Below are 27681 nucleotides of genomic sequence, written 5' to 3' on the forward strand. Positions count from 1 at the left end.
CAATAAAGCATAATGAGAGAGCACAGGATTACTCTTTGAGGAGGCCATTTTATGTGGGGGCCAGGGAAAGTCCCAAAAGAAGTAAGGGAAATTACAGGTTATGATTTGTAGATGGGCATTTCAGAAAGATGTAACAACAATATACACAGAACCTCAATTTAGGAGAGTACCTGGTAGGTATAAGAAAAAGCAAAAAGGCCAGTGTATCTGGAGTGGAAAGAGAGAGAGAAATAGACAGGGGGTAGATGAGAAAGTAGAGGACCATATCAACGGGAGTCTGTGAATCATAAAAGCTTTAGATTTTATTCTGAGATGTTAAACTGCAGGAGAGCTTTGATCAGCAAGGACCCATGTCTTGACTTTAGTAAGTGAAAGTGAATGGCCTTAATGAACGTTGAGTGGGGGAGTAAAAATTTGAATGAGTAACCAATTAAGAGGTCACTGAAATTGTTCCTATGAAAACAGATGGCAGTTTGGATGAGGTAGGTGGTAAGAGAAATGAAAGTGTTAGTCGCTCACCTGTGTCCGATTCTTTGTGACCCCATGGACTGTAGCCTACTAGGCTCCTCTGTCCATGAAATTCTCCAGGCAAGAATACTGGAGTGGGTGGCCACTTCCTCCTCCAGGGGATCTTCCCAACCCAGGAATCAAACCTGGGTCTCCCACATTGTAGGCAGATTCTTTACCACTGAGCCAACAGAGAAGTCAAGCACAGGTCAAATTCAGGATATATTTCAGTGATAGAGTTGGCAAGATTTCTTCATGATTTGGGTGTAAAGTTTGAAGTTTTGACTGAGCAACTGGTAGAATGGAGCTGCCATTAACTGTGATAAAAATGACTAGAGGACAAGCAGCTTAGGGGAGGGTGTTGAGGTAGAAAGAATTTGTTTTTGCTCATTTTACGTTTGTCCTACTTGTAAGACATCCACGTGTATATGTACAGTAAGCAGTGGGTGTAAGTAAGGGTGTATGATTCTGGAGTTAAGGGAGAAATTCATGCTGAAAATATACATTTGGCTATTTGTAGATGATAGTTGAAGTCATGAAACTTGAGGAGGATCAGGAATCACCTAGGAAGGGAGTGTTAGATAGAAAATGTGAAAGTCAGAGCCCACATCTCTGCCCGTGTTTCTTCCAGCAGGAGTGGCCCTACTGAGTCTGCAGTCTTTGTTCTCATTCTATTCCTATTGCTTCCTGAGCCCCAGCATTGTCAGTGCCACTAACTGGGGTGTTGGTGTGGAGCTCCCAAATGCCTCTGACACTGGGTAGGCATCAGAGCTAAAACTAATGGAATGTCAGGAGGTTTCTACTTCAGGAAAAAAATAGAATAGATTTGACTTTAAGAATGAAAGACTGCATTTAACCTATGAAAAGATGCTCAACATTGCTAATTATTAGAGAAATGCAAACCAAAACCACAGTGAGGTATCACTTCACACCGGTCAGAATGGCCATCATTAGAATGAATAATAAATGCTGAACATTTAATATATGAATCAAAAATGCTGAACAGGGTGTAGAGAAAAGGAAACCCTCCTACCCTGTTCGTGGGAATGTAAATTCATGCAGACACCAGGGAAAACAGTATCAAGATTACTTAAAACACTAAAAATAGAGCTATCATAGGATCCAGTAATCCCAATCCTGGGCATATATTTGGAAAAGATGAAAATTCTAATTTAAAAAGATACATACATACACTCCAGTGTTCATTGTGCCACTATTTACAATAGCCAAGACATGGGAGCAACCCAAGTGTCCATCAACAGATGAATGAATAAAGAAGATGTGGTATACATACACGATAGGCTCTTAGCCACAAAAAGAATGAAATATTGCCATTGGCGGCAACATGGACGGACCTAGAGAATATCATACTAAGTCAGACAAACACAAATATTATATGATATCACTTATATGTGAAATCTAAAAAGTAATAAAAATGATTCTATGAACAAAACAGAAACAGACTCACGGACAAAGAAAACAAACTTATGGTGATCAAAGGGGAGAGGGAGGGAGGAGGGATAAATTAGGAGTATGGGATCAACAGATATTAACTATATGTAAAATAGATAAGCAACAAGGATATACTGTATAGTACAGAGAGCTGTATTCAGTATCTTGTAATAACCTATAATGGAAAATAATCTGGAAAAATGTATTCCTTTACTGTGCCTCTGAAACTGACACAGTATTGTAAATCAACCTTATTTCCGTTTAAAAAAAGACCGCCTTTAAAATATGGGGCCGGAACTTTGTCGATGGAGTTCTGCCAAATCCTTTCAAAGGCTGCTCTGCTAAGAAAGGGGTGAGAGGATGAGAACTATTAACAGTGCTGGGTCATGCCAGAGCCTCCCTGGGACGTCGGCACCTTTGTGAAAATGCTCGCAGGATTATCAGGCTGGGTTAGACTCCTGGTAGAGGAGCATATCCAGCTCCCTGGTGGACCTTTTTAAAAAATTATATCCAAAGAGAACCATTTGAGGAATGTGTGGCAATTGGAGCCTGGAATTACATACTTTCGGTCTCCTCCATTTTGGCTTGTGGTAACATTAAATCTTCCCCTTCGTTGCTGCTTCTGTGTTGCCTTTGGCTAAGCATCCCTCCTTGAGGTCACGGGCCTTCTGGGTTCTGGCAGGAGGTGCGAGGGGTTAGTCTCTACGTCAGCAGTGTCAGAGGGAGCCTGCCTGGTGGCATGGACATCGAGAAGATGCCAGCACAAAGAGTCATACTTATTGCTTTGGAGTTTGAAATCTCATCTCTGCTCATCATCTTCTCAAAGGCCCGTACTTGTGTATTGAGGGAAAAGGGTGTGTTTTTATGACGTTAAGGAAGTAATAATATACAACAAATAATAGAAACTGAGATTTCTGAATGAAGATTCCAGTCATCTGAACCATTTTCACAAGTGTTAGTTGCTCAGTCATGTCTGACTCTTTGCAACCCCATGGAATATAGTCCACCAGGCCTCTCTGTCCATGGAATTCACTGAATTCATCTGAGCTATACTGATATAATAACAGATTGTTAAATTAATTATCTACATTTGGAGAATGTTTCATTGTTAAACTGTCCAATGAGTGGGAGGTGTAATATTATTGCATTTCTAAAGGGTTTTAGTTTACAGGCCAGATATAAATGGAGGAAGAAAATTAATTGAAAGGATATTGAGAATCTCACAGAATCACTGTGAAAGCAGAACAAAGAGTCTAAGATTTGATGTAGCAGGAACCATGATTTAGAGACCTCTCTGGTGGCTCAGTGGTTAAGAATCTGCCTGCCAATGTCGAGGATATGGGTTTGATACCTGGTCTGGGAGAATCCCATATTATTGTGCCGTGGAGCAAATAAGCCCCTGTGCCACAACTACTGAGCCTGTGCCCTAGAGCCCGGGAGCCACAACTCCTGGGCCCACGTGCCACAACTATTGAAGCCTGTGCCCCACAACAAGAGAAGCCACTGCAGTGAATGAGAAGCCCGCGCACTGCAAAGAAGAGCAGCCCGCATCGCCGTAACTAGAGAAAACCCGTGTAAAGTGACAAAGACCCAGTGCAGCCAAAAGTGAGTAAATAAATAACTTAAAAGAGCCAGAAACTAAAGCACATCATATAGGTGGTCTGGAGAAAATACGATGACTATTTCTGAGATCTGTACCTTGACGTGTGTCCCACCTACCCTCGACCCTCTAGTCCTGCCATCTCTGAGAAGCAGAGAGCAATGTTGTCACCACCATGTGCATCAAAGCACATTTTCAGCTGTCCCTTCTTTTCCTAATTCCTGATTTATAATACAGGGCGGGTATATCTGATTAGCTCTGCCTAGGTATGGTGCCTGCACCCCAGCTGTAAGGAAATCTGGCCTGGTGAGAATCTGGCATCTTTTGTGTCTATGGTAGGACATGCCTCCCATCAAGATTTGTAAGATGTGAAATTTCCTAAATGTACAAAAGAAGGTGAAATGCTGGGCAGCCAAAAAAGTGACGAATGTCTGTAAGTGTGTACACTTTGGCTGTTGAAAATAAACACATACTTCCTTCCACACATGACTTTTCTACAAGAGGAAATTGCTTCCATGTAACATGATAAAATTATTCCCTATAAAACGGAGGAAGCACCCACTGTCTTCTGAGTCCTAGCAGTTATTATATACAGCTCGGGCCACACTTCCTGGGCCCCTTTGTTCTGCCAGGACCCTGAGCAGAGATTCTTTCAACTACCGGTTGCATTATGACATGAATCACTCTACATAAAACAGTGGAGGAAAAGGTACAAAAAGAGTAAGAAAGATGAAGTGTCTCAGTTACAAGAATATATGTGACAGAGAGAAGTCTTTTTTATAATTTACAGAGGAGGACTCACAGACACCATCCTCCACTCCGCTCTTTTTTCTTTCCCATCCAGCTCTGTCCTCCATGGGCGTGAAAACAATCACTGTCATCTTAACAAGACTTTCTCAATTCATCACAACCTTTTGTCTGTTTCCTTTCTCCATGGCCATCATCTTGGATCAAGATGTTGGAGTACTTCAATAGCTCCTGAACATTTTTCATTTTCTCTCCCTTTTCCCCCACTAAATTCTTTCCATAAAAGATGGTTATCTTTAAAAATGCATGTCTTATGTTACTCCCTGCTTCCAGTGACTTGCAATTATTCTTTGGAGAAAGTCCACAGTTCTCAGCATGGTTTAGAAGGTTTTATCTTTGTGACCTCTGGCCTTTCCAGTCTCATCTCTGTGCTCCAAAGACACTCTTCTCTGTTTCTCAAAAATCTCACTGTCCTTCCAGCCTCATGGCCTTGCAGTGATATTCCCTTTGCTTGTTCTTGCCTTCTTATCTTTCACCTCCTTGGGTGTCAGCAAAGTTTCAAATCTTCACATCTGCATCACACATTTGCTCCCAAACCCAGACAAGCAAGGCCCTTACCTCAACTACTCTTCATACTAGTAATGGTCACAAATATTATTTCTACCATTTGCTAAATACCTGTCTTGACCCATAAAAACCAAGGCCTATGAGGAAACGTGCTGTATCCTCAGTGCATTGGATACTTACAAGCTGGCATGTGACAGGTGCTCAACAGGTAACCTCTGAATAGATGGATACATGAAAACAGCCCTGTTGGCCATTCTTAGGCTGATTTCAGCTTTGTATTTTCTCCTGATAAAACTCCTCCATCATTTAACCCTCTGATTTCTCTGGTAATTTGTTTTGGCTGGGAAGGTGTTAATAGAAGAATTCAGTTTGTATAAGATATGAAGCTCATATTTGCCACAAGAGCGGGGATGGCTTTGCAACTGTCCGAATCTCATTTGTTTCCCAGCACTAAACTTTGGCAAGAAGAGTTCTCTGCTAATTCAAGTGACCAAGAATTTATGCAATTTCCTCTGAAGAAAATTATCCTTTTGAGAGCATGAAGGAATATTTCATTCTCTCCACCTAAATCTAATCATTTTACCAGGCTCCATTTCTTCCTGCACCTGATTTTTTTTTTTTTTTCCTCTCTCTTTCTGTTTTTTTTTTTTCTCATAGACCCAATTCTATCTGCTTTGTATAAACCTCTCTGGTTTAAAAATTTGCCTTTCAAATGCACGACGTCCTAGGATGTGTGTATTGAACGACCAGAAATAACTCAGTGACATATTCTTCTTGCTTATTTCATACATATTTCCAACTTATGACTCATTGGTTTAAAGAGGACAAATGTGAACTAAGAGCAAAACAGAGGACTTGATGTACTTGGGCCTGAGAGGAAGATGAATCACTGTGCTGCTGGCAACGTGTCCCACTCAGGGCCGCCTGTCTCATGGGTTTGAATGACCCCCACTGTTCCCCGGCCGGGCCCCACTCACAGGCTCACATGCAACCTCACACAACCACACATCCAGACACCGCTCGCTTCTTACTTTAGCAGCCCCGTGGAACTATTTTAGGTTGGAAGGCATGCTCATAATAAAGAGACTGACTGTCTTGGAGGCTATAACGTGATATTGGAACACGTCAGAGGGACCCAAAATGGTAGCAATGGCATTTTCGTGCTCAGTTTTCAAAGCATTTTATTTTCCTCTCTCCTTCCACCATCTGTTTTTCTGACTATAGCAAATGTCACTCCCTATGGAGTTTAATAGGATATGAAATAGGATTGTTTTACAGTGAATTTTGATGTAGTTTCATGATTTTCCTAAGAGTAGTTTTCCTTCCTCTATCTCTTTCTCCTTCCTTCCTATCTTCCTTTCCTCCTTTCCTTCTTCTTTCTTGTTTGTCTCCTCCTGTTTTAAACGCCCCCTCCCTCCCTTTTCTTTCCTTCTTTCCATGTTAATCAGAAAAATTGAGCTAACTTTGATAAGATATTAATCATACGAACTGAAAAGAAAATCACTCCTACAGACTTGCTTCTAGATCCTGGACTGAAATCTGTGAAAAGACAAAGTTCTTAAATGTGTGAACTTTATTCTTATAAAAAACAAATTTTCAACATGGCATTAGACCATTAAGCAGTAAATTATAGACCACTGAAGTGACAAGCCATGGATCTTAATTTCCGTTGGTGTAAGTTTGAACGTAAAAGGAGCCAATGGACAATGCCAAGCAAGGGGGAAGTGCGGGAGGTGATAACGAGGATACACTTATATGTCCTTCTGACATGACAGCAATCTTGAAACGCTACGTGTATGAGTTTATCTAAATGTGACCATTATTACATGCTGGAGTTATCACTGCTTTCTCCATTTTACAAATGAGAAAACTGAGGCATAAAAGGGTTAAGACCACACAGCTGCTAAGTGGCAGAGGTAAAGGGTCCATACAGAAAAGGGTCAAGTTGGTTTTGTTACATTGTTTTCTACATTGGACTCTGATGTATAAATCTGTAGCATGATGGACAGTGTTTAGGGAGACATTAGAACAGTCTTCTACTGTCTTCATTTGAGCAGAAGAAATCCAAGAGTCTGTAGGAAGTTCCTCTCACCATAGTAAAGGGAGGAGAATTCCAGAAGGCAGGAGTGTGGTCTTCATGAGAAAGTGACCGAGTAACACAATGAAGACCCGTGTAAAGAAGCAGGGAGAAAGCCCAGCATGTTTAGAGAATGAGGCTGTATTGATGGTGAGCTCTGCTGTTGACTAGAGACATCACAATGTTTGTCCCAGAAAAATCTCACTGCCTCAACTTTCCCTTTCTGCTCTATGACTGACTCAGTGAATTTACTGTCTTTGGGGGATTAAGGAAGGACAGGACTCCACCTGTTGAGAATGGCTCAACTGTGTGAAGTGTTTGGGAAATGAGGTTTTTGGGAAAATGATATTTTAAATGTAGCAACCTGCGTTTCTCAGGGAAGGACGCAATAGGAAGATTCATATTTTGGGTATATATTTTAGGGTCAACTCATGTTTTTCTTTTTTGAAACTTCTCTTTCACCAGTGTTTTATAGTTTTCTATATATAGGTCTTTAGTTTCTTTAGGTAGATATATAAAACTATATAACTATAAAACACTGGTGAAAGAAATCAAAGAGGACACTAATAGATGGAGAAATATACCATGTTCATGGATTGGAAGAATCAATATAGTGAAAATGAGTATACTACCCAAAGCAATTTATAGATTCAATGCAATCCCTATCAAGCTACCAACAGTATTCTTCACAGAGCTAGAACAAATAATTTCACAATTTGTATGGAAATACAAAAAACCTCGAATAGCCAAAGCGATCTTGAGAAAGAAAAATGGAACTGGAGGAATCAACCTACCTGACTTCAGGCTCTACTACAAAGCCACAGTTATCAAGACAGTATGGTACTGAAACTTCTCTTGTTACAGTAGAGGTTCTCCGACAAGACTTCGGTACTTATATATAGTTAAATGATGGAGGCAATTTCTTGAGTGTAGGATCCTGCTCCTTCCTACTGCTTCTCTCCTATTTATTCAGGGAATCTGATATTGCTCCCAGAGTCTATATGAAATCACCTTCTTCAAAAAAGGAAGTAGTCTTAAATTTTGCAGACACTCCAGGAGTAGCAATTTGGGGAATCCTCATTTACTGTGACTTTACGACTTTCAGCAGGAAGAAACAGAGACATTGACAAGCATTTTTCTAAGTCTGTCTTCAGGATAAATTTGGTGGGATCTATATATCTTTGGGTAGGACTTTACCCTTGTGTGTTTTTTTGGTGCATATGTGTATTGACTGTTGTGGGGCCTATCCAGGCAAAATCTTCTTGGCACTTGGAGTATCTGGGAGAGGAAAAGGAAGCTATCTTTTCTTCTCTTGGCTTTAGGATCAAATATAAAAGAAAGAATCAGAAAATAATATGATTTCTTTATTACATGCTTTGAAGATATTTTAGTTATACTTTGCTCAACTGGAAAATAATGTCCCCATCAAACTGGATACTTGTTATCTAATGGGACAAGATTGAGAGAAGGGCTATAGAAACATACATGTTGCATTCCTAGACAGAATGGAGCAGGTGAGAAAACAGTAATTCAATAAACAAGCAAATGAAGAACTAAAAAAAAAAAACCCAGTGGATCTAACATATCCTATATGGATGTGGGGTATTAATATTTCTTTGATTCAAACTAGATTAACAAAAATAAGGGCATTCATTGTCTTTCAAGTTGGAATAGTGTACTGGAGGTAGTTCACATGATCGAAAGAAAAGTTTCAGAGATTAGGTCTTACTGGTTAGGACACAAGCTCAGTACTGGCAAATGTCTCTTCTCTCAACTTTCCTCCCCACCAACTCTATTCTTCTCCTTCCCCTATCTTTCCCCCTTCCCTTCTTCATACACATGCACACACACATTTGTGAGTTCATACGATCTTCCCAAGTGGCAGGAACCATTGGGTTACTATAAAGCCAAGACTCATATTCTCCCAGATTTGCAAACTGGTAGAAAGAGAACTTCTCTTCTCATTTGTACATCAATCACAGGTAAGGTCTTTGATTAGCTCAAGTGAGTAACACGTCCACTTCTGGACCAAGCAATAATACACATGGAAAACTTAAGTACTCTTTATTTGAAAACGCTTCTTTTACCAAATTTAACAAAATTTATATAATTTTCCATTTTATCAAAACTGAACTGTATTTGATGAAGGCCTAGAGAAAGGCTGGGTCTTCCCAGGTGGCTCAGTGGTAACAAATCTGCCTGCCAAAGCAGAAGACACTGGTTCAGTCCCTGGGTCAGGAAGACCCCCTGGAGAAGGAAATGGCAATCTGCTCCAGTATTCTTGCCTGGGAAATCCCATGGACAGAGAAGTCTGGCAGGCTACAGTCCATGGGGTTGCAAAGAGTTGGATACAATTTAGGGACTAACCAATGGCAGCAACAGAAAAGCTGACTCCATTTCCCCCAAAGATAAATACTTTTTTTGGTCTCCCAGAGTTCAGAGGATTCAAGCTTTCATCATGATTATGAACTCAATAAAAAGAGCAAAGCTACATATTTAATAATTCTATGTTTGAAACAATGTGAAAATGTGACCGGTTTTATTTTCCATCTCTTTTCTAGCCAGTGTAATTAAGAGTAGTTAGTTACTGTGCCTACTCTGAAGATTGTTCTCTTGGATTAGGGATCTCTGTCAATACCTAACACATGGAACAAGTAGAAATCATGGCCTTCTTTTAAAAAAAAAAAAGCACTTTAAATGAAAGTACATACACTTTATAATACCCATCCACTGGGATTTTTTGAAGTACGTTACTTTAGCTCTTCCAGTGGTGTAGAGATTAAAGACAGGCAAGAAGTACCTTGGCTACAGGGCGCTGGACTCCAGGTAGTGGAACCGATGAGAAAGTCCAGCTCATGGATCACTGCAGGCAGGAGGGCAGTGACTGAGCAAAAGCAAATAAATGCGTGATGCACAAGCCTGGAGGACAGAAGTGCAGTGTTCAGACCAAGTTCTGTCATGTTATTTGTGCTAGTATTTGAGTGTTATATAAACATTTTGGACAATTGTTTCTGAAGTTTCCATTGTTATTTTTGGGTTTATTCATTTACAAAGGCTATAGACAAATCTCTGGCATATGTGTACATAGTTATCAATCAACTGTGCAGTAGCATGCAACTTAAAAAAGTTATTTATCTATCTATTTATTGTTGGCTGCCCTGGGTCTTCATTGCTACATGCCAGCTTTCTCTAGTTGTGGCAAGCAGGGGCTACCCTTCATTGTGGTGCATGGGCTTTGCAGTGCAGTGACTTCTCTGTTGTGAAGCATGGGCTCTGGGGACACTGGGCTCAGTCACTGTGGCACATGGGTCTAGCTGCCCCACAGCCTATGGAATCTTCCTGGGCCAGGGGTTGAACCCATGTTTCCTGAATTGGCAAGTGGATTCTTAGCCACTAGACCACCAGGGAAGTCCCCCTTATTACTTTTGTAAAGAATTTGCTTCTATTTGACCCAATCAGATGGAATATATTTTATTACATATAGTTCTCTTCTCTGGCCCTTGCCAGAGATCAGGGTTTCTCTCACAAAAGGGAACAGTTGTCTATGCCTTTGTTTTTCACAGTGCAGTCCATACCACAAGCAATGACATCACCAGTCTATACCACAAGCAATGACACCACAGCAGAATATCAGGCTCCACTTTAGACCTACTGAATTGGAATTGACATTTTAACAAGATTCCCCAGGTCCAAAGTGTCCATAGGCTTTGGAGAAGCAAACAATGATGGTGAAAGACATTCTGGAAGGAAGGATCAGAAGCAGCAAGGCTTGTAGTAATTATAGGCCCTTGGTCATTGATCTGGATATGATATGGGTGAGATTTTTATTTTCATGTTTAAAAATTTTTTAAAGTATTTACCTATTTATTTGGCTGCACTGGGTCTTAGTTGCAGCATGTGGTATCTTTAGTATGTGAACTCTTGTTGTGGCATGTCAGATTTAGTTCCCTGACCAGGGATCAAACCTAGGCCCCCATCCATTGGGAGTGCAGAGTCTCAGCCACTGGACCACTAGGGAAGTCCCTGGGTGCGGGACTTTAAACTGGAGAAGAAGGTGATTAAGTGATGTTCAGGGAAGAGCAATGGGACTGCACTCTGCAGATGGCACACAGAGGAGGGTGGAAGTGCTGAAGACAGTTCAGAAAACGTCACCCAACCCTGAAGCAAAGGGACTGGGTCTGATATGAGCTTTTGGCAATGAGCATGGCAAGCATGGGGCGCTGTGATTCATTCTTCTTTTTAGTTTATTTATTTATTTCTTTTTGGTTGTGTGGGGTGTTCGTTGCTGTGTGCGTTTTTCTCTAGTTCCGGTGAGTAGGGGTTTCTCTCTAGCTGCAGGGCTGGGACTTCTCGTTGCTGTGGCTTCTCTTGTTGCAGAGCATGGTCTCTAGGGTGCATGCACTTAAGTAGCTCCCGGGCTCTAGAGCATTGGCTTAATTGTTGTGTCTCACGGGCTTAGTTGCTCTGGAGCATGTGGAGTCTTCCCGGATTAGGGATGGAACCTCTCTGGGTCTCCTGCTTTGGCAGGTGGACTTTTCACTACTGAGCCACCAAGGAAGCCCTGTGATTCATTCTAAATTAGGTTATTTAAGTGACTGGTTGGGATGAGTTCATTACCCTGAGGTGGTTTAGTCGCTAAGTCATGTCTGAGTCTTGTGACCCCATGGACTGTAGCCCACCAGGCTCTTCCATCCATGGGATTCTCCAGGCAAGAATATTGGAGTGGGTTGCCATTTTCTTCTCCAGAGGATCTTCCTGACCCAGGGGATCCAACCCAGTCTCCTGCATTGCAGGCTGATTCTTTACAGTCTGAGCTACCAGGGAAGCCCTTGAAGGATGAAGTAAGTAGATCTTCTTTGAGTTAGGAGGTAGACAGGTAGAATGCTGAGCACACAAGTGCGGCGGTGGACTACGAAGAAAGGATGTGTCAGCCAAGTCTAGTTGTTTCAAAGATTTGCACCTCACTCGATTAAACACATGATATCCCTTGCCACCTGGCACTGCCATGGTAGCTAAAAACATATTTAGAAAAATGAAGGTGGGGAGGGAATCTAAAAAATTGACTTTGCCCCTATATGATTATCTGGACTAAAATAGGTTTTGACTTTCCCTCTTTGTTACAAAGGACAGCTTAAATATCTACTTTCTGAAAATGTCAGAAGCGTTTAATGAGCACCAACCATATTACAGTGCAGCTTTCCCATATTTAAAAAAATATTACCCTGAAATAATTCAGGGGCATTGTCTTTAAATAGAAAAATAATTTTGAGAAAACTCATGTTTGACAAGTACTATTTTCTTCATGTTTTTCCTCCATGAAAGTCATCAAAAATATACTTCAAATTCATTTATGATTACAGTGAATCCAAGAGATTAAGTACATTGGATAGTGAGAACACATCCATTGTTTACATTTCCTTAATATAAAAAAAATAAAAGTACTTACTACTCTTACACCATTTAGCTCACTCAAGGAATTAAAAGGGTAAACCATTGACACTAGGCTGTCCCTAACAGAGGATTATGAGTCATAGACTAATGGTGTTTTACTTAGAATGATGTTTTTGACATTCATTATTAAATTGTGTTTTTGCCATGAACATGGCAAACACTAATTACAAGAGTAAAACCAAATCAACCCCTTTTCACAGCATATCCCATCTTATTGTTTCTTCCCAGATTGTTCCCATTCACTCAAAAAAAAAAAAAAAAAAAAAAAAGCTTGAGTTCCTGCCTTGCAGGGATAAATGCAAACTGCAGTCAGATGTAGGAGCTGCCTCACCAGGTCTGGGAACCAGGCCTTCATTAGAATGCTTGGAAAAGAAGAGCAAATGAAAATTATTAAGCTTAAATCTTGATTCCTGTTTCTAATTTTAAAGAGGAAATCATGCATTAATCAAGCCCTGTGTTCAAGCTCAGAGGCACGTTTTTTAAATATCCTGAAATAACAAGGGGAAAATTTTTGTTCTGTTTTGATAAAACCACTGTTGACTCCTTGCTGTGTATAATGCAATATATTTCAACATGCAGTGTGCTAGGTTACAATATACTAAGTTTTTTTCTGGACCCAAGGTATAGCACTGTAAATAAGGTTTGCCATGTATTCTTTGAAGATATAACACAAATGTGAAGCACCCGTTTTTACAGGTGAATACAAGGTGAATTTGGAGAAGGCAATGGCAGCCCACTCCAGTACTCTTGCCTGGAAAATCCCATGGACGGAGGAGCCTGGTGGGCTGCAGTCCATGGGGTCACTAAGAGTCGGACACGACTGAGCGACTTCACTTTCACTTTTCACTTTTCATGCATTGGAGAAGGAAATGGCAACCCACTCCACTGTTCTTGCCTGGAGGATCCCAGGGACGGGGGAGCCTGGTGGGTGGCTGTCTGTGGGGTCGCACAGAGTCGGACATGACTAAAGTGACTTAGCAGCAAGGTGAATTAAATGACTTAAGAGAAGAACATGACTATACAAAGAGCTACATGGCAAATAATTTCTGATGAGCAGAAAAACTGCTTTTATAGCAGCATTCTTTTTTGGTATACAGATTCTGAATCAATGATGAAACTCTAATTAGTGATGATTAAACTCGTACTTAAGGGATAGTGATGTTTTTATGTGAGAGTGGAAAATTGTTCCTGTTTTCTACAAAACAATGAAATATGGATACTGTAGTCTTAAAAAAATGCTTGGCAATTAACTCTCCTATGTCTTTTCTTAAGCCACATTATGAAAATAAACATACATGGGTATACTCCTTATAAATGTATTTCCTTATGACTCTAAAGTAGTAATTTAACTTTTCACCCTTACTGGCTCCACTGATGTTAGGAACTTTCCTTTCAAAGGAGATTCAAAGGTAGAGAGAATGATGAATCCTGGAAGCTCCTTTGTGAAACAGTGTCTTGTCACCACACAGGAACTGCCTTTCTGCATCTCTGTTATTCTTTCAGTATCCAGAGACCATAATTTAGAGACTTGCTTAGCCTGTGTTGTCTACTTGAAACTTCATTCTAAATGTTTCATGATGAAGATGGTCTAATCTTTAAACACATTAAAGAAAAATCAGGCCTTCTGGAGCCTTAAAACTATGTGAAGACAGAGAATGAACCCATTGTATGAATCCATTGTATGTGTTGGTGTGTGTGTATGCACCTGTCTGTGTGTGTTTCTTTAATCGCTACAGTTTTAAACACAGTTGGCATACAGAAAATATTTGTCAAATGACTGAAGTCACATTAGGATTAGGGGAACATGTCTAGAGATTCAGAGAGATGATTTGTTAAGAAGATGATAACATCTAAAATATTATAAATGTTTAACTCTTCAGGCTTCCGTGGCGGCTCAGATGGTAAAGAATCTGCCAGCAATGTGGGAGACCCAGATTCGATCATGGGTTGGGAAGATGCCCAGAAGAGGGGAATGGCAACCCACTCCAGTATTCCTGCTTGGAGAATTCCATGGACAGAGGAGCCTAGCAGGCTACAGTCCACGGATTCTCAAAGAGTCAGACACAACTGAGAGACTAACACACACACACACACACATACACACCTCTTTCAGAAATTTTAATAGGTGGAATTTTAAACAGTTTCATCAATTGGACAAACTCATTTTCTCTCCTTAATTTTAAAAGGAAATAAGAGTTTTCTTTCATCTTTTCTTAAGACCAGATCACTCTGCAAACAGGTTTGCTTGTTGATTTGTTTTCCTAGCATTTCATTCCAGGCACTTTCTCTTTTCTGACATTTTCTAAGTTTCTAGTACTGTGGGGTAAAAGATACCAGGATTTTCCACCAACCAATTCTGTTTTTTTTTTAAGCCTTCTTCTGAACCACCATCATCATTAAAACACATACACACACACAACACAACACAACACAACACAACACAACACAAATCTTCCCTCGATAGCCCTTTCGGGACCAATGATCAAAGTCTTGTTCTAGCAAAGACCATTTTCCAGAAGCTTCACTAGGCTTTGACACCTATACTGTCACAATCTGCATTTTACTTTATTTTGTTTTTTTGAGTGCTTTTGTTCCTGAGCTTCCTTACAATGTCTGATAAAGCACGGAACAAGCAGCTACAGGATTTAGGATGCCGACTCACAGCAAAGATAGCCAGCTTTTAGCCTCCTGGTAAAGAGTTAGCTGTTTAATGAATAAAAAATTATAAACAGACCCTGGGGTTAAAGGATAACAGGTACCGTTTTGGCCTCCACCTTATTAAGCAGACCAGCTTCCTAAACATTGGACCAATTTACGTCAGTGGAACCCACTGGGGCTTAATTCACGTGTTCCTGTAGTGTTTTTATCCTGTTGACCTACCAGTATTGCACAGATAAACAGAGCCAACTCTCACCTTGATGTGTTTCTATTTTGTTATTGTTTAAAAAGTGAGAAACCTGCATTTGGCAAATTCAGTGTATTTTTGTCACAGTGCGTTAAATGTTCAGAGTGTGTGGTTATCAGGTTTAGTGTGCAAAGGCTGAGGAAGAACAGCATGGTCACACAGAAGAAGAGAGGTGTGAAAAGCTGTTAAAAATAAGGCTGTAAAAACACATGTTTTTCTTACCAGCAAAATGCTGTTTACATTTCTTAAAAAGAACGGAAAGGTCCTGATAAGTGGTGATGAGGTTTGCATCGTCATTGATCCAACTGATCTTTTCAGAGAAATAGGCCCAACTCTTAGGTGTTAGAAAAGTATTTTTGGCTTATGTGGCTTGTGGGTTATTTCCATTCAAGAAAGCACTTATTATGTTCCTATCATGTACCTGTAGTTTAGAGGGTTACGAATCTGCCTGCAATGTTAGGAGACCTGAGTTCAATCCCAGGGTTGGGAAGATCCCCTGGAGAAGGGAATGGCAACCCACTCCAGTATTCTTTCCTGGAGAATTCCATGGACAGAGAAGCCTGGCAGGCTACAGTCCATAAGGTCACATAGAATTGGACAGTGACTAACATGCTATCATGTACCAGGCATTTTGCATAAATCCCAGAATATGAAAATGAATAAAGCATTTTTTTGTTTGTTTTTTTTTTGTCCTTGGGGTAATGCAGAGACTGGGAATAATAATGGAGTTATAAGAAAATACTGTGGAACATTCTGGATGTTGGAGTTTTGATGAAAGGAATTATGAATGGTATCTAATGGACATAGACAAAGAATATCAATAGTGCCAGGGCTTCTCGGGGATTGGGAATGAAATTGAATGATTAGCGGAGGAGAGATTTTGAATGACTTGAAGCAGGAAGTTGCTGGGTATTCAGATATGATTCATAGTTATCACTCCAGGGAACAGGAAGTAATTTGACGCATTTATAGGAATGAGTCTCAAAGTCTGTCCGCAGACCAGCACCTTCGGCATCCCTCGGAACTTGTTAGAAATGCAAACTATGCCCCACCCCACAGCTGCAGGATCAGGATCTCTGGAGGCGGGTCTGACTGTAATCTATGCTGTGGTTGGAGAGTCACTAGCTTCAGAGGATAGGGTTTCAAATTTGACTTCATATCAGAATCATTGGGGAGATTAAAAATATGATGCCTGGGCTCCATCCCAGAGAGTATGATTTATTTGGTCTTAGGAAATTGAAACTTAGAAGGACTGAATAACTGCCTTTAAGGTCACATGCTGCTGCTGCTGCTAAGTCGCTTCAGTTGTGTCCGACTCTATGAGACCCCATAGACAGCAGCCCACCAGGCTCCCCCGTCCCTGGGATTCTCCAGGCAAGAACACTGGAGTGGGTTGCCATTTCCTTCTCCAATGCATGAAAGTGAAAAGTGAAAGTGAAGTCGCTCAGTCGTGTCTGACTCTTAGCGACCCCATGGACTGCAGCCTACCAGGCTCCTCCGTCCGTGGGATTTTCCAGGCAAGAGTACTGGAGTGGGGTGCCATTGCCTTCTCCATAGGCAGGAATTAATGCCTAGGTCAATCTCATATACCAAGGCCCATGTTTATCCGTCTTGTTGCATAGGCCTGTCAAACTGTGTTAGAGCAGAGGCTGACCAGCCTTTATCATGCGCACCTGGGCTCACTGTGAAAGGCTTCTTATTGTTTATTTCTGCGCCCTCAAAGGAAAGTTGTTGTTTAGTCAGTAAGTCATGACCAATTCCCTCTGGCTCTCTGTCCATGGGATTTTCCTGGCAAGAATACTGCAGTGGTAGACGTTCCCTTCTCCAGGAGATCTTCCCCACCCAGGGATCAAACCTGCATCTCCTACATTGGCAGCGGGATTCTTTACCACTCAGCCACCAGGGAAGCCCCGAAGGGAAGCACCCTTAAACAATAATGGGACATCTTTGCTGGTCCAGTGGTAAAGAATCTGCCTGCCAGCACAGGGGACATGGGTTTGATCCCTGGTCCTGGAAGATTCCACATACTGCCAGGCAACTAAGCCCATGAGCTGCGACTACTTAGCCTGTGTGTCCCAGAAGTCTTCAACAAGAGAAGCTAGAACAATGAGAAGGCAGAGCACCACAACTAGAGAAAGAAACTAGAGAGTAGCCCCCACTCGGTGACACTAGAGAAAGCCTATGTGCATCAATGAAAACCTAGCGCAGGAAAAAAAAAAAAATAATGATACTTGTGGTTGTGTCTTTATACCTCAAGAATAAGATGAATATATCTTAGCAATGTTTATGTTACTTTAAAAAACACATGTGTTTATAAACCCAAGAACTTGTTTACTACAAGATACCCCTATTTTCAGCAAATCTGATATACAGAAATTTCATACAGAACTGAAAAATAGAATTACCCTCCAATAGGTCAATACTTTCAATTTAGTAAATAATTCAAACACAGCTTTCAAGGTTCTCAAGTATAGTGCTTGCCCAGATACTAGTTGTGGCTTTGGGATTTTTAAAGATATGCAAATGAATATTTGCATGTGCAATAGTTTTGCATGGATAAATGGCTTTTTAAAAATTGATTATACCATCAGATCTCCCTACTAGGTGCTTTACATGGATTAATCTGCATCTTATTTAATCTGTACAACCTGTTATGGGATATTTGCTTTACAGGTAAGGAAACTGAGGCTTTAGAGGGTCAAACTAAGCTCCACTAGCTGTGTGGGCTTGGATGTAAAAATTCAGGATTTAATTGAAACAGTGTAAACAGAGAGACTTTAAGTTGTTTTGAAATCCATGTCCCTGAGTATCTGAGCATTCGTAGCCCTCTTTTCAGAAAACAGCTACAAGATTACATCTTTGCTTTTAAAAATCATTTTATTTATTTATGTTTGGCTGTGCTGGGTCTTTGTTGCTGCATGGGCTTTTGTCTTGTTGTGGCAAGTGGGGCTACTCTCTGCAGCGTGTGGGCTTCTCATTGCGGAGCGTGGGCACTAGGGCACACGAGCTTCAGTCCTTGCAGCACTCAGGCTTCAGGCTCTAGAGCACAGGCTCAGTAGTTGTGGTGCAAAGGTGTAGTTGCTCCCTGCCAGGTGGGATCATCCTGGACCAGGGATTGAACCCACGTCTCCCGTGCTGGCAGGCGGATTCTTTACCACTGAGCCACTAGGGAAGCCCCAACCATTTTTTTCTTATTGATTGCCCCTGGCAGCTAGATATAGGTTGGCTTCTGGGAAACTCAGTGACCCAGGAGATGGCTTGGGTCAAGGACTCTGTCTTCACTGATGTCTGCCTAACTGACCAAGTGGGATACTTTCTTTCAAAGAACTTTGAAATATTTTAATCAGACAGCAGGTTGCTTAGAAACACAGAGACCCAGAGAGGCAGAGATCTACTGACTGCAGCAGAGATGGTTTTCTTTGTTTACTTAACCTCTGGGTATTTTCTTACAAAAACTCCCCTCCCGTCACTCAGGGCAAATCTGCCATATCTCCATTCATTGTCATTTCAAAGAGCCCGACTAACATAGTCTCAGGAGAATCCAGAGAAAGTTGTGTATGTAAGGGTGTGGAAAATTAAAAATTTAGCCCTGAACCTCTGTATGAGTCAGAGACGATTTTATCTGTCTGGAGATGTGAACACAAGACTCCACCCGCAGTCTTATTTGTATTGGTACCTGAAATAACCAAAAGGAAGGGTGTGAGTCCTTGACCCAGTTTTACTGTTGTTGTTCAGTCGGTAAGTTATAACTCTTGGTGACCCCATGGACTGCAGCACACCAGGCTTCTTTGTCCTCCACTGTCTCCTGGAGTTTGCTCAAGTTCATGTCCATTGAGTCAGTGATGCTATCTAACCATCTCATCCTCTGCCACCCTTTTCTCCTTTTGCATTTACTCTTTCACAGCATCAGGGTCTTTTCCAGTGAGTCAGCTCATCACATCAGGTGGTCAAAGTATTGGAGCTTCAGCATCACTCCTTCCAATGAATATTTAGGATTGATTTCCTTTAGAACTGACTGGTTTGATCTCCTTGCAGTTCAAGGGACTCTCAAGAGTCTTCTCCAGCACCACTATTTGAAAACATCAATTCTTTGGTTCTCAGCCTTCTTTATGGTCCAGTTCTTACATCCATACATGATTACTGGAGAAACCATAGCTTTGACTATACGGATGTTTGTCAGCAAAGTGATGTCTTTGCTTTTTAATATGCTGTCTAGATATGTCATAGATCTCTTAGCACATTTATTTTCCACTTGTGTTGAAGCTTTGAGTGGCCCTAGCATACAGGATCTATTTCTCTACAGCACATTTGAAAAATTGTGAAATCAACAGGATTGCAGTAGAGCAGAGATTCATACCTAAGAAGCCTTTACTAGAAAAAGATAATTTTCAAATATGCTTCTGTCATGTTAGGTTTTTTAGGCTAAACTATGATACTTAATAAAGACAGAATTGTGATTTTTTTAAGCTAGCATATATTTTCTTTTCTAGTTGAGACTTCCATTTCAAACCTAGGTAACAGCTCACCTATTGTGCCTGGTGTGTAAATAGCTGAATCTCTCCAGTGCTCAAATACCTGGAATCATAATTGCCTTCTTTATAACTTGGCCATAGGCAAAAAACTTTGAATAATACATTCTAATTTAGCATGCCAAGTCAGGATCTGAGAATACAAGACAGAGTCTTTGTTTGAGTATCACAGCATTGCACAAAAGTGTAATATAACTTCAAACTAACTCCTTTTAAAGGTCAGATGTTTTATTCTTGTGTGTTATTAACATAACTATCCAAGTCATTAGATTTTTATTGTAATAGTGCTTAGAATAATTGGCAGGACATCTGCAGCTCTTTCCCATGCCTGTAATCTCCTTCAACATTGCTGTGTTAACTGCTGAATACTTCATATGATAATTATATGAACAAATGTAAGTACTGTTTTCATAATGTATCTCCATAGAGAATATTATCCAAAACAATATAGTCTGAGCCCACAATTATATAACATTTCTTTGTGAAGATGATGTCACAGAGCCCCAAGAAGGTCAGAGACTTGAGAAATAGCCTTTTAGAAAAAAAAAAAAAACTTTGTATTTTGTTCTGGGGTGTAGCCAACTCAGAGAAGGCAATGGCAACCCACTCCAGGACACTTGCCTGGAAAATCCCATGGATGGAGGAGCCTGGTAGTCTGCAGTCCATGGGGTCGCGAAGAGTCAGACACGACTGAGTGACTTCACTTTCACTTTTCACTTTCATGCATTGGAGAAGGAAATGGCAACCCACTCCAGTGTTCTTGCCTGGAGAATCCCAGGGATCAGTGAGCCTGGTGGGCTGCCATCTATGGGGTCGCACAGAGTCAGACACAAATGAAGCAACTTAGCAGCAGCAGCATAGTCAACTAACAATGTGATAGTTTCAAGTGAACAGAGAAGGAACCAGCCATACATATACATGTATCCATTCTTCCCCAAACTCCCTCCCATCCAGGCTGCCATATAACATTGAGCAGAGTTCCATAGCCTTTTAAAGAGTTCTTAGATTGTAAGTGTTTATTGGAAATAACTCAAGTAGTTCTATTATTCCATAAATCTCAAGATAAACTCAGTAAGGATGTTTTGATCAAAATTCAATCAATTGCTTTTCTGAACAATTTGAGGTTACTGTTAGATTAGAACATCCATAGGAGAAGATAGCAGTGTTTCTTTATTTTTATTTGTGCTCTTTAAAAATTATTTACTTATTTTTGGCTGTGCTGGGTCTTTATTGCTGTGTGCAGGCTTTCTCTAGTTGCAGTTTGAGGGCTTCTCATTGTGATGGCTTCTCTTTTTGCAGAGCACGGGCTCTAGGCACGTGGGCTTCAGCAGTTTCAGCTCTTGGGCTCTAGGGCACAGGCTCAGTAGTTGTGGTGTGTGGGCTTAGTTGCCCTGCAGCATATGGGATCTTCTGGGGCCAGGGATCGAATCTGTGTGCCCTGCATTGGCAGCAGATTCTTAACCACGGGACCACCAGGGAAGTCCTGTGGTTTTTATTTTAAAGATAAATCTACTGTATGGAAATGGGCTTGTTTTAGCACAAGAGGCCTCTGTCCACACCTGTACCCTAAGTTAAGCAGACAGTCTTCCTGCTATGCAAGCAGAGATCGCTGCTCCTGTTTTAATCATTTGCTTTAGCAAGAGGTCTTATTCCATATTTACTTTTCTTCTTGTTGTGAGTCTCTTAAACATCTGTTCTTATGAAACAGGAGTTTTCCAGATGGTTATGTCTTTGTCACAACCAGAAGAGTCTAATTTTATAAATAAAGGAAGTAGCATAATGACAGAACTGGTTTTTATTCTTTTCTACACCCTGATATTTATTAGAAAATTCCTCTGCAATGAATGTCATCTCTGTATTAAAGCTAACCAACATCAGTCCTCCCTTTTCTATAACTGACTTTATTACAGCCAGGCCAATTATTCTTCACCTTTCTCAGCACACATTCCACTGTTATTCCAGTTGGGGATATACTTCTTTACCTTGTATACCTGTAAAGTCCATTCAAGTCTGCTTTAGTCATCCCATAAAGATATTTTACTGAGGACAGTGCATTCATAATAGATAAAACAAAGACCTTGGTGCCAGATGGTCCCGTGGTTCATTCCTGGATTCACTAATGACTAAATGAGAACTATTGGGTGAGCTACTTACTCTTTCTGGATTCCAGTTTTCTCATCTGTAACAAAAGTGATGTTTTAGAGTTTTCTAAACATCATATGAAATGAAATTTGCTTGACATTCAATACATTTTTGATATCTCTGTTACACGTCTATGTGATTATTTTTCCCTTAAGCAAAAGGGGATATATTTGTATCAAGTTTGTTCATGTCCATGATTGAAATATATGAATTATTATATGAGGTCTGTTTGTGGCATACTCCAGTCTGCTATCACTCTTGCCTATTCTCCTACTGCAGACAATCACTTCCAACTCTTCTTTATTTCCTGATCTCTTATAATTACCATTTTGTAACTTATTAACCTTGTAGTTTCAGGTATGATGAAAATGAAAGAGAGTGAAAAAGTTGGCTTAAAGATCAACATTCAGAAAACTAAGATCATGGCATCTGGTCCCATCACTTCATGGCAAATAGATGGGGAAACAGTAGAAACAGTGGCTGACTATTTTTGGGGTGCTCCAAAATCACTGCAGATGGTGACTGCAGCCATGAAATGAAAAGGCGCTTACTCCTTGGAAGAAAAGTTATGACCAACCTAGACAGCATATTAAAAAACAGAGACATTATTTTGTCAACAAATGTCTGTCTAGTCAAGGCTATGGTTTTTCCAATAATCATGTATGGATGTGAGAGTTGGACTATAAAGAAAGCTGAGCACTGAAGAATTGATGCTTTTGAACTGTGGTGTTGGAGAAGACTCTTGAGAATCACTTGGACGGCAAGGAGATCCAACGAGTCCATCCTAAAGGAAATCAGTCCTGAATATTCATTGGAAGGACTGATGCTGAAGCTGAAACTCTCAATAATTTGGCCACCTGATGCAAAGAACTGACTCATTTGAAAAGACCCTGATGCTGGGAAAGATTGAGGGTGAGAGGAAAAGGGGACAACAGAGAATGAGATGGTTGGATGGCATCACTGACTTGATGGACATGAGTTTGAGTAAACTCCAGGAGTTGGTGATAGACAGGGAGGCCTGGTGTGCTGCAGTCCATGGGATTGCAAAAAGTTGGAGATGACTGAGCGACTGAACTGAACTGAACTGGACTGATTTTCTGGTATTAACTATTGGTATGGAAGGTGAGAATGAAGCTTGCCTTCACTGTGCCTCATATCCTCAATACTCTCTCCTATAATGCCTTTCTGTTGTCATAATTTTTGTTAGATTGGTTTTGAGGATTTACATTATTACAACTATGTAAACACTAATGACAGGTGATGAAACTTAAGATTTCCTGTGATTGTTTTTCCTTTCAAGAAAGAATTGATGAGTATCTTAACATTTTGAATTTATCTTCACATATACTTATTACAATTCAAGCCTAATATTCATAAAATGTCTGAGTGATATGTTCATATTTTTATATTTTAAATTTTTGTTTAGTTTTTTAAATTTATTTTTTTTTAATTGGAATATAATTGCTTTACAATGTTATGTTAGTTACTGCTGTACAACAGCATGAATCAGCTATATGTATATATATATCACCCCCTTCTTGAGCTTCCCTCTCACCTCACCATCCTAATCCTCTAGGTCGTCACAGAGCACTGAGCTGAGCTTCTGTGCTATACAGCAGCTTCCAATATCTATCTTACACATGGTGTGTGTATGTGTCAGCGCTACTCTCTCAATTGATATGCTTATGTTTTTAAAAATACCGCTTTCTTGGAGCTTTCTGACATGCTTAAATCTGCGCTTTGCCCTCTGAACCTGGTTCACAACCATGCATTTTCCTCTGATCACCACTTCCACCATCGTCCTAAATACTTCCTCTCCTCCTTTCCTGTGTTGATCTTCTGTTTTCTGTATCATGTCTTGTTAATTTATTTTAGTGGAGCATGCTTTCCAATAATTTTCTAAGCATGGGTTCATGAAGGTAATGGTCAATACTTAAGTATCATATATATTTGATATTCCACCCTCACTCACACTAGTTGATAATTTCACAGGTGCAGGATTTTCCTTTGGAAAATTTTTCTTTTTAGGAAGTGGACTTAGTGCTGGTACCTGCTAAATAAAGTTGAGATGACAGAAATGATTTTGCCTTAATGTTGGAGGAGGAATCCAAACTCCTAGAGACATGAATGTTGGAGTAGTTTATGTTCACTGGTCCCAAGAAGGCCAGAGGCATTACCTTCATTCAGCTATTAGATGTAAATTAGTGAGATGAGTGCAGGACTCTCTGAAAACACCATAGACTGTATTCTCTGGGGATGTGCGTGTCTGACATTGTCATTGGAATGGGCTCCCTGATTTTAGTGCAGATGCTGAGATTCCATGGGAGTAGGGGCAAACAGCATTAATTATATGCCAGAGGCAAGGTGAATGTGCTCTTGTAGCTGGTCAGGCCTACAGTCATCTTTGATGTTGGCTAAGTGATCCTAGAGTCCTGAAATCAAAATAGATGGTTAGGGCACCGAAATCCCACTTAATCTTTAGTAAAACAATGTAAGCGCTAGGTTTGCTGAGTAGAAACATAACTTTCAGCCTTGAGTCATGTCACAGAGCCAGAGCTTCCTGAATAAAGTACACGAGCTTCCTTGAAAAAATATCCTGTGTCAACATCATGCACATGTATTTTAATCTTCCTTCTAACTGTCCACAGAAAGATTTGTGACTATTGTGCACCCAGGAAAGTAAAATACCCATGTCTTTGGAGGGTTACTGGCAGAATGTCACTATTATCATAGGTTAGGTGGATGTTGGAGGATGAGTGGAAATTTACTCAAAGACCATTTCATGTTGGGGCCATTGAGTACTGATTATTTCCTTAGTTTCTATGTGGATAATTTGATGTGGTGTATTCAGAAACTAGCAGATCCCCCAATCTTTCCCTGACACAGTCTGTTAAGACTACCGTGGTGCACTTCCCTGGTGGTTTGATTGGTTAAGGATCTGCCTGCCAATGCAGAAGGACATGGGTTCGATCCCTGGTCTGGGAAGATTCCACATACTGTGGAGCAACTAAGCCTGTGCACCACAGTTACTGACCCTACACTCTAGAGAAGTCACCACAATGAGAAGACCGAATGCTGCAACTAGAGAGCCCCTGCTTGCCACACTAGAGAAAGCCCACGTGCAGCCAAGAAATAAATAAATAATTAATATTTAAAAAAAAGACTACTATAGTTAAGATAGCAAGCAGAAAGCCTCTGGAATATGCCTCTAACAGAATGGGAAGTCAAAAGTCAGGCCATATCATTGAGAGACTTTTAGAAATGAGAGTCACCATCAAGAACTTAACAGCTGGGACTCTCCAGGTAGTTCAGTGGTTAAAAAATAAATCCACCCTGCAATACTCAGGTTTGATTCGTGGTGGGGGAACTATGATCCCACTTGCTGAGAGGCGACTAATCCTACAACTCCTGAGCTTGCAAGCCACAACTAGAGGGTCCATGCCCACAGTGGAAGATCCCTTGTGCTGCAACTAAAACCTGATGCAGCCAAATAAATATATATTTTTTAAATATAGTGATTATTTCTAGGCTATCCCCATTAAACTTACCTATTCTGTTTATGCAAAAGATGGATGGGTAGATTTTAGGGGATGATGATGAATTGTAATATTTCTAAGAATCTCATGGACTTCCCTATAGCTCAGATGGTAAAGAATCTTCTGGCAATGCAGGGGACCCAGGTTTGATCCCTGGGTCAGGAAGATCCCCTGGAGAAGGAAATGGCCACCCACTCCAGTATTCTTGCCTGGAGAATCCCATGGACAGAGGAGCCTGGTGGGCTACAGTCCATGGGGTCACAAAGAGTCAGACACGACTAAGTGACTAACACACATACACAGACCATTAGCTGCTATTTTCAATGGTTCTTAGTGGAGCAAACTAACACATGCTTGGAAGTTGGTTTGCTTTGTAGCTATGGATCTCACCAGAAGAAATTTGCTTCTACTTGGTAAATGTAAACCTTCACCTTTATCTTTGTCAATCCTTTAACTCTAGAACATAATGTAATCCTCAGGGTTTTTTTTTTTTTTTATCATCTCATCATCCTTTAGGATATTTTTTTTGGTGGTCTGTTTTTTATCATCTCGTCATTTTTTGATATATAATGCTTATGTATTCATCAATCATGCTTCTAGGGCCATGTAATATTGTGTGTGTGTGTGTGTGTGTGTGTGTGTGTGTTAGTCACTCAATTGTGTTCAATTCTTTGTGACCCCATGGACTGTAGCTTGCTAGGCTCCGCTGTCCATGGAATTCTCCAGGCAAGAATACTGGAGTGGGTTGCCATTTCCTTCCGACACAGAGATCGACCACTGGTCTCTGGCATTGCAGGCAGATTCTTTACCATCTGAGCCACCAGGGAAGCCCATGTAATAGTATAATAGCAACATAAATGTTTTGGTAATATCTATCTTTGAAAGAGGATGGAGGATATATCACATAAAATTTGAGGATTTGCTACTTTAAATTTGGGGTGTTCGGTGATCTGAAGCTTGTTTATGTATCTCCTTCAAAGTGAGAGTCTACGAGGAGTCTTTTGCATCTTATACTAATAAGAAAAAGATGTAATAGTTTGTGGACTTATTTGGATTTTGGATTAATATGTAACACATGTGGATATGTGGCTCTGACATGTTTATCAAGCGATTGCTCACAAAACTGTTTACAAATAATGGGGCCAGAGCAAGAGAAGGCATTCCAGCGGACCTAGGCAGTAGTACAAGCTGTTCTCCCTGTTGGCTCTCATGAAGCAATTGATTTAGTGGGGCTTGCGATATCTTTGGCAGAGTGATAATGCTGTATAAAGCAAGAACAAGTCCAAATGAGAGAACTATGATAGAGGTCACTAAGGTTCTATTGCAAAGCCTATCTTCTTCAGTTAAATGTTCTTAAGTTGGTCTACGGCAGAGACTGCAAGCAGGTGACTGTAACCTGAACTCCTAAAATGAACTGTTTCTATCTTGTTCTACAGGTGTAAAGTCAAATATGCTGAATGGCTCTCCATCAACAAATTAAAGAGGCAAATATAAAATCCAGATTTTTCAGATTCTGAAAGCACAAGAAAGTTACCTGGGTAAGTGACTCACACTCAATGCACTTATGCTATGGCTCTGTTCTCATCCTCCAGAATGGCCTTGAGGGGGAGTTCCTGTGAATAGTTGACTTAAGAGGAAGGGAAAGTTGGGTCTGCTTTAAAGATGATTGATTGCTGGCACCAGATGGCACAGGACTAGTTTACCATACAAAATGCATCTAAAAAAGTCTCTTGATGAGTATGTGTGTGCTCATGTCTGACTCTTTGTGACCCCCATGGACCATAGCCTGCCAGGCTCCTCTGTCCATGGAATTTTCCAGGCAAGAATACTGGAGTGGGTTGCCATTTTCTATTCTAGGGGATCTTCCTGACCCAGGAATCAAAACTGCATCTCCAGCATTAGCAGGTGGATTCTTTACCCCTGAGCCACCTAGGAAGCCCCTCTTGGTGAGAAGAACCACCAATTTATACCAGTTCATGCATTGTGGCTGATGACCAGATTGACCAGTCCAGGAGTTAGCAAGAATAAGATTGGAGGACTAGTGACAGACTGGCTTGGGGAAAAGAAATGTGAATGAGTCTCTTGGAATGGGTCCAAATTATAAGAACCTTTATACTATGAGTGAATGCTCCCCAGAAGGACCCTTCTGTGGAGGAGTCTTTCAATAA

At 40.6% G+C, this 27681-nt stretch overlaps 1 protein-coding gene across 38 annotated transcripts in view; it reads left to right on the forward strand.

The window, feature by feature from the left end:
* Positions 1–27681, forward strand: part of LOC147361797 (uncharacterized) — a 331684-nt gene that overhangs the window by 78870 nt on the left and 225133 nt on the right. For 35 of the 38 annotated variants that reach the window (XR_015138283.1, XR_015138278.1, XR_015138270.1 and 32 more), the window contains one exon: positions 26950–27051. The gene's annotated coding sequence lies outside the window, so the exon portion shown is untranslated. Of the gene's footprint in view, positions 1–14281; positions 15319–22328; positions 22890–26949; positions 27052–27681 lie in introns of those variants that run through there. The other 3 variants (XR_015138284.1, XR_015138282.1, XM_086330168.1) reach the window with 2 other exon arrangements.

The sequence above is a fragment of the Bos grunniens genome, chromosome 12, assembly GCF_055505025.1.
Source record: "Bos grunniens cultivar Pamir isolate PY7600 chromosome 12, Bosgru_T2T1.0, whole genome shotgun sequence".
Lineage (NCBI taxonomy): Eukaryota > Metazoa > Chordata > Mammalia > Artiodactyla > Bovidae > Bos > Bos grunniens.